Genomic DNA, 7,500 nt, shown 5'->3' on the forward strand with positions numbered 1-7,500 from the left:
AACTGAGAAAATTCCTGGTGTAATAGGGTTTTTTGTGTGACATATCTCTTCTGAGGGATATGAATTCAGTAACACACATGGATGTCACCATGTACTGATTGCTATCATCAGAGTATGCTCCTGCATTTCTAAAGATAGGAAATGTGTGAGTAACACACCACATCTAAGACTCAAAACTCTGGCCAGTGTGCAGATAGCTCTACAGGTGAGAGTTTCCTCAACCACATAACACTGTCATGCCAGACTTAAAATCATGTAGAACAGCCATATCCACACAAACCCTGTTAAACCAACATTACTTCAAATGTAGAACAGCAGTACTTACATTCTGTCCCAATATCTGGAACATGCCACTCCTGTCTGTTGGCCTGTCTCCACAGTGTATGTTGTAAGATGTATTTCCAACTACCCTCTGTAATGCTGTTTGTCAGACACCCTCATGAAGTCCTGCTCACTGTGAAGGAAAAGGGCCAACACCCACATGAAGTGCTTAGTTATAGGAGTGTGTTTCCATACAATTGGCTATAGGAATGATACCACAGCTGTTCCACATGCGATTAGCAAGTAGGGACTCAATTCATGCACAGGCCATCAGCTGATCATGAGCATTACCTACAAAAGTCACCTGTGCAAAACAGATGTACTTTTCCACAAACACTGGGGGGAGGACATATTTATGTCTATGGATTTTCTACAACAACCTGTACAGTAAGTTTGAAAACTGTTGTCGTTGTAATGTGGACATTGGGACATATGTCTTCAATATAATGATGTAGCAAAACCCACACCGCAATGGATCCTGTCATTACACAATCACCCCAACACTCACACAGAACACTGATGATGACACACACACAAACACACACTTACCACTACTGAGTTTCAAACCCCAAAATGAATATGTATTGCTATTAGAGTGTTACACAGTTATTGCATGTGTCATGGAGCTTACATGTCGGTGAGCTGTCCAAAGGTATCTTTGAAGGTGAGTGGCATCACCAGCAGTGCTAAAGAAAGGGTAAAGTGTAGTAAGAGTGAATGTCCACAAAATCAGGTGTCAGCAAAGACACACACATCATCACAGTTGTCAGGATCAGGATTACAACTCCTACCTAAAAAAACATTTCTAAGCTTGTTTCCTGCCTTTCCTGTAAGTAAGCCATAAAGTCTGCTCTTCAAATTTTTCCCTAAGAACTAGCCAGTTTTTTAGTTTTAGCACTCAAATCTGTTTCTTTGAGCTCAGCACTTGTTCAGAACTCATTGTAAGCACTAAATAAGCTACAAATTACTACAGCACTCAACTTTCCTCACTTGTCTAGAGGAAAACGGGTTTTAGTACTTAATAAATAAGGACCTATCCAGGCATGTCTAAGGTCAGCTCCAGTGTTTTCTCCTGTCTACCTGATGAATCTGGGCATCTTGGGGCAATGAAGGAACTGCCTCATGTACATAGACAACCCTCTCCTCCTATCATGCAACACTACAACCTGTGAGAGATGCACTTATATAGCCAAACTGGAAACAAAGCTCTCTTCAGCCAAGAATGGACTAGACAGTCAAGAGGAGATGGTAAAACACTTGCAGCACACCACACTCTTCACATAGTCCCTCAAAACCTACACCAACAAAACACACACATAGAAACACAAAACACACACCTACATTTGCAGAGGCTCTCAATAAAAATCTGCTCAAGCAACAGGGACGTCCAAAGCAGAAACGCAAGCAACCTCCATCCCCCAACACAACCCAAATGATACATAGAAACCAAACAAAAACACTGGAGCCAGAATAAGTTGAGTGCTTTCATCCCATTTATTACAGAACGTCTTCAGAACAATAAAACAATACCACTCATTTCCTTTTATACTAGCATTCTACTGACATCATCTCCTTAATTAACAATCCTTAAAAGGACACGTATTAAACACCATAAAAATTCTGCTGTTGCTTTGTTTCCTAATAATATCAAATACCAAAACAGTACTCTACAAAATAACTTTTTTATGAAATCAAAAACAAGTCATAAAAAAGCTTTTTAAAAATAAGCATTAATCATTAATCAGAAATTAATATAATTTAAATGACTTTTAACAGATATCTTGTCATTGACACATGGTGCTAAATCTGCTCTTAGAACACTTTGCCATTTGAGTTCTATTTTTTTCTAAAAAATTATTAAAGGACCTTACAAATGTATCCATATCAACTTTTTCCACTACAAAAAAGCTAAACTTTCTAAAGTTTTCAAAATTTACTGAATGCTTAGCTAAAGCATTACTCGTATCATTGGAGAATATGAAGATCTCTCCAAACATCATTATATTGGGTGACTTTAACTATCCAAACATAGATTGGGAGCACTACTCATGCCCCAATACCCTAGCCCAAGGGTTCCTGAAATTTATAAACTCAAATGCTATGGAACAACTAGTCACCACTCCCACAAGAGGGGAAAACATACTCGACCTGATCATCACAAACATGGGGACCCTATGCTCCAGACCATAAATTAATCTCACTAGATATCCAAAACCCGACCCCACCCCCAGCCCAGAAAACTACAGTGAAAAACTTCTCATAAGCAAATTTCACACTACTTAAAAGAGAGGTGGAATCGTTCAAGGCCCCTGAACCAGGGGAAACTATGGCCCAAACTGCAGAATCCTATATAAATGCATTCTATGGACACCTCCAGGAATGTATGGATCATGCTATCCCAAACAAAACCAAGACCCAATCGTCCAAAGGCAAACCTCCAGTCTGGTGGACACCAGTCATAAATAAACTGTACAACAGAAGGAGGAAGCCACTACATGATAGAGCAAAATCCCTAAAAGGGAAGGCATCTCTGATCAGTACTAGCAAGAAATTACGAACCCTCATAAAATCCTCCAAGGCCAGCTTTGAGAGAAAAATTGTGCAGGACACTAAATAAAATCACAAGCCTTTTTTTAGCTATGTTAGGAACCTGGGCTCCAACTCCCAGATATGCTCAGAGTTGATTCTAAATGACAAAAAATTCACTGAACCCACAGACATTGCCAACATCTTGGCAGATAGGTTTAGTGCAAACTCCCCCCCCCCAAAGAACAAGTATCTATCCCAGCAGAGTGTAGCCCCCCTAGCATCTCAGATGCTCAGGTGAAAGCCACCCTCTCCAAAGCAAAAAATACTGCATCAATGGGACCTGACGGTGTCCCGGGTTGCGTCCTTCATGAACTCCAAGAAGAACTAAACCCTCATGTAAAAATGTTGTACAATCTCAGCCTTACTACAGGGTATATACCCAAAGAATGGTGTACAGCAACAGTGGTCCCTCTCCACAAAGGTGGTGCCTCGACGGACCCTGGAAACTATTGTCCCATAAGCCTGGCTAGCCTAGTCTGCAAGGCTATGGAAAGAATCATCACAGAACTCATAAATAAAAACATTGGGGACATACAGACACTAGATCCAACACAGTTCAGCTTTGTCCAGGGCAGATCATGCCTCCTGAACTTAGTCGACTTCTTTGAAACAGTCACCAAAGCCATTGATGAAGGGAAGGTTGTCCACACGGCCTATCTGGACCTCGCAAAGGCATTTTATACAATACCCCACTCGGGCATCATAGACAAGCTATCCAGCTTAAATATAAACCCCTATGTCACGAGATGGGTTGCAAACTGGCTCAAAGACAGAACTCAGAGAGTCAGAATTGCTGGAGCCATGTCAGACTCAAAACCGGTTACAAGTGGCGTCCCACAAGGCTCAGTCCTGGGACCTCTCTTATTCGGCATATATTTTTCCGAGGTGCAGGCCAACACGGGTGGTCTGTGGCTGTCCAAGTTCGCAGATGATTACAAACTGGGCGCAATAATTGACTCCCCAGCCGACACGAACATCCTTCAAAAGGGTCTCACAGAGACGGATAACTGGTGTCAGAGCCATGGTTTAAAGCTAAATGCCAAAAAGTGTATAGTCATATCCTTTGGCAAAAACAAAGTACCCACTAATTACCACATAGGTGGAAACCCATTAAGTACGGAGGAAGTAATTAAGGACCTGGGGACCCAAGTTGATAGTAACCTCTCCTTTGACAACCACATTGCCAAAGTGATTAGAAAGACCTTCTACATAGCCCACCTTATCATGAAAGGATTCACATCTAGAGCAAAAGGAGGTCATCGTGCCCTTATGAAGCCCTTATCAGGCCCATAATTGAATACAATGCCCCTTTGGGATGTACCTTACCCACCTGCAGCAACTGGAAAGACCCCAAAAGTACCTCACAAAAGGGACCAAAGGCTCAAGCAGATGCCATATGCTGCTCGTTTAAAGCAACTCTAGCTCTACTCAGTTGCATACCGCCTACTTGGCGACCTATGCCTGACATAAGGCTATGTCCAGCCTTGACTTAATGGACTTGCTCCACCTCAGAAAATCCAAATACCTTCAAGCCACATGCTCGAAGGACTTAAACCTCTGCACAGAAATAAATAGAACATGCTGGAGGGACAGTTTCATAACCCAGAGGCTCCCTTCGCCCAGAATAGAATCCAGGTCCATGTTAGGCAGAGCCCTCACTGACTCTCTTCAAGAGGAATCTTGATGAGTGGATGGGAGATGGCAGGTTTACCCGGGGATTACCTCTGTGTCACTACTTGACAGAGGCATGATAAACTAACATCTAAAAGGCAAGGTTAATATTAATGGGTGGCGAAAGCCAAACACGATCTGGCTAGGCTTATAAATGCCCCTGGGCAGATAGCCTAGTATGAACCTATGAACCTATGAATAGCTGAAATATGTTCTCTAACTCTATATTTTAACTTTCTAATGGTCTTACCAATATAAAAGTTTTCACAGTTGGAACACACTGCAAGGTACACTAAACCTTCGCTTTGACAATCATATTGTTCCTTAGCTGTCAAAGTATAGTTTAAATGTTTAAAATGATGGCTATGCACTCCCATCCTAAACCTACACTAACTACAGTTAGCACAAGGAAATGTCCCTAAATGTGTTACAACTCTGTTCTGAGTTTCCATCTTAGGTTCCTTCCAATATTTCCTTTAAATTTCTTGTTTTACTAATAAAACTTGGTTTTAGTTCCTATAACTCTACTCATTTCTTCATTGCCAGGATAATCTTCCAATCATTAATCATGTCTGATTACTGGCCCATTGACACTCATAGGTATAGGGAGCATATTTTAATCCCTCATTCTTATCTACACTTTTTGCCCTATATCTTTCTTCTGAAATCCTACTTTCAGAATTGGAGAAAATGTTTGCTCTCTATCACTTTTAAAATAGTGTATAACTTCTTCAAGATCTTCATAAGAGTGCCCTCTATCAATAAACAGTTGTTTAAGAATATCCAGTTCTGCATTAAATTGGTGCCATCACTGACCATCCTACTGAGCCTAATTACTTGCCCTTTAAATACATTAATTTTCATGTATTTAGGATGATACCTATCAAAGTGCAAATAATTGTTTGTAAAAGTTTTCTTTCTCTGTAGATTACTTCCAAATTTTCTACTATTTTCATCCATTTTCACTTTAACGTCCAAAAACTGTACTTCTGTACGTATATTACCAATAGTAAACTTAAGCCAAGATACTGTTTTATTAATTTTTTGGTAAAAAAACATTAAATTGTTCAACACTTCCTGCCCAAATAAAAAACAGGTCATCTATGTAATGCCTGTAGTATCTGACATATTTAAACAACTCTAATTATTCTCCAAAAATCCAAACTCCCACCAAGACATAACCAAATTGGAAAAATGGGTGCCACGTGTGCTCCCATTACTACATCACTTGCTTGCTGGTAAATTTCTTTACCAAACATGAAAAAATGATTGTGTAACACTATTTCCATTAATTGACAAGTGACAAAAATATCTTGTTTAAACCTAAACTTAACTTTATCTAAGTAAAGTCTCATAAACTCAATCCCTTCATTCTGTTCTATTGCGGTGTACAATGAACAAACATCTAACGTGCATAGCAATGTTTCATCTCCATGAAAATTAAGAGCCGTGGCTCATCTAAAAACATCCATGAATCTTTAGAAACCACTTACTGCTTTGTACAATAGGGATGAGTATTTCATCCAAATAGATAGACATTTTTGAAGTTTTACTGAAAGGGGCCGAAACTATTGGCCTGAATGGAGGATGTTTTACATCTTTGTGTATTTTGGGGATGCCAATAGCATCCCTCAGCTGTGTAGCTGTTCAACACTAAGAAACCTCAAATAAGTCTACTGAAATATATTGTTGATATAATAAGTCCAATAAAATGAGATCTATCTCTTGAAACTTTTTTCTAACTGTATCCTTGGACACCTTTAAATACTTTCCAACATCAGCCAGCATGTCCCTAATTCTATAATAATCCTATTATTCATGATGACCAATCCTTGTCCTTTGTCAGCTTTCATATATCTAATGTCACTATATGAAAAAGTTGTTTCAGAGCCATAGCTTGTTCTTTTGTTAAATTCTCCTATACTTGTACCAAAATGACTGTTGTTGTTTTGTAAGCTGTATATATCATTCTCACATATCTTAGAAAAAGTGTTCAGGGTATTAACTAGTGGAGGATTAATGTTCTTTTTCTTTTTCAAATGACTAGTGTTTTGGTCAAGGTAAACCACTGAAAAGATATTTTAAATTAAGTTTTCTCACATATAATTTAAAATCTAAAAATAGTATCTGCCAACTCTTGTTTTTTTTGTTTTTTTTTTTTGCAGGTAAACTTCCACATTGTTAAACTCTAGCACTTAAGTTGTAAATTTCCTGTTTAAAAGCTAATGCCCCTTGTTTTTTCCCTTTCTCTTGCCTCCGATTTACAAATGCCTCCCTGGTTGGGAGGGGCTGCTGGTTCCGTTTGTCTGTGTGATAAAAGGAGCACTGTTCTCACTGTCCACACCAAAACACTAGTTAACTGATCTCTAGTACTATTACTAGCCTGTTGATTGTTCTTAGAAACTGTATCAGAAAAAGAATCAAGCCTGTCCAATGAACCAAAGCTTCTGGAATAAACATTTTCGCATTTTTAAAGTTCAAGTAGTTGTTATTTCCTCTTTTATTAACTAAATATGCTTGCTTCTGCTGATATGCCTGTATGTCTCGCAAAATGTTTTTCTTTTCTTAGCCTCAATGCAATCTACTGGCATTGTTCACTTTGTTTCCTAAATTATCAAACAGATACCGATGTGAATATAACATTGGATGTTCCTCAGGAAACCATCCAATCTAACAATGTCATAACATCCAGTTGTTCATTGTTCCGACATTGTACAAGCTGACTTGAGAACTTCCAAACCCACATTGTTATACAAATCTTTTAACTTATTAAACAAGTCATTATCAAAACCTTAACTGCATTAAAAAGCATAAAACTCTCAAACCTAGAGGAACAATGTTTAACTCCAATACAGTTGTTAAGGTACTGATTTTCATAAATTAAAGTCTTAAATCTTTAAATCTTAAAACTTTTTTTTT

Source organism: Protopterus annectens, chromosome 9.part0 (genome assembly GCF_019279795.1).
Source record: "Protopterus annectens isolate FY-2018-M chromosome 9.part0, PAN1.0, whole genome shotgun sequence".
In the NCBI taxonomy this organism is placed as follows: domain Eukaryota; kingdom Metazoa; phylum Chordata; order Ceratodontiformes; family Protopteridae; genus Protopterus; species Protopterus annectens.